This window comes from Tarenaya hassleriana, unplaced genomic scaffold (genome assembly GCF_000463585.1).
Source record: "Tarenaya hassleriana unplaced genomic scaffold, ASM46358v1 Cleome365, whole genome shotgun sequence".
Classification (NCBI taxonomy): domain Eukaryota; kingdom Viridiplantae; phylum Streptophyta; class Magnoliopsida; order Brassicales; family Cleomaceae; genus Tarenaya; species Tarenaya hassleriana.
Window position 1 is genome coordinate 34,014 of NW_010966697.1, and position 1,189 is coordinate 35,202.

Consider the following 1,189-nt stretch of genomic DNA (forward strand, 5'->3'; position numbering starts at 1 on the left):
TATTCGAGATAGGTAGTCATAGTGTCTTGCTAGAGACCGCCTATGACTTGTATACCCGAAATAGGGACTTCAGGTTATACTGCTATGTCGAATGAGCCTACAGGGCCACACACGCAGGGAAGGACAAATGCACGAGAGAAAACGACGGAAAACCGAGTCGGACGGGTCGAGACCCGACGGTCCGAATGCATGGTCCGTCCGTTCTGGAAAGCAGAACAGACGGTCCACGACAACACGTAGACCGTCCGTTCTATGATGATAGAACGGACGGTCCGCACTAAACGTAGACCGTCCGTTCTGCCTTACTGGAACGGACGGTCCACGTGCAATTCCGGACCGTCCGTTCCAGGTTCCGGTTTTCCGAAAATTAAACCGAAATTAGGGTTAAACCACTTTATAAAAGGGAGATTAAAAACCCTAATGAAAAAAAGAGGAAAAGAGCCGACTTCAGAACACTCTTAGCAGATTTTTGGAGAGATCCAAGAGATTGAGAGTGTGATCAAAGTCCGTTTTTCTCGAAGCACAAATCGAATAGCGGATTCGTTGGAATCCATCCCGAGGTGTGGATACGTGTAGAGGGCGAGGTAATTTCCTACCTTTCGTGATCAGACGTGTTCTTCGATTGATATAGGCCCCGGATCGATTGATATAGGCCCCGGATCGATTGAGGTAAGCGTTCTAACGTTTCTACGATTCAATAACAGCATGGTTCTACGGTTCTATAAATTTTTGTTTTTCTTCCGCTGCGCAAACCCTAGAATCGATCTCTTAGGAATAGGATTCGCTCTAGAGATCCCAGGAAACCCAACAGTGGTATCAGAGCCTGGTTGCTCTGTTTTGATTTCGTAGAACCCGATCACGCACGTTTTAGGATTTGAATTGTTTGAATCCATGTTTGCTTTGAAATCTATGCATGTTTGATGATTGAATCTAGTGTAGATTGCATGTTTCATGTTGCATAGAGTGCAGAAGTTCGAATTTTGGGTTCACAGAAGAATTCGGATCAGTTTCGGGTCTGATCGGGGCTGAGAACGCGGGAAAACGTGATCTGATCACGTAGACCTACCTTAGACCGTCCGTTCTGGGTAAGCTAGAACGGACAGTCCAAGGGTGGCAGACTGAGGTAAGACCGAAAGGTCTGGAACGTCCGTTCTGGTCCTCAGACCGTCCGTTCTGCAAGCGTGGGACG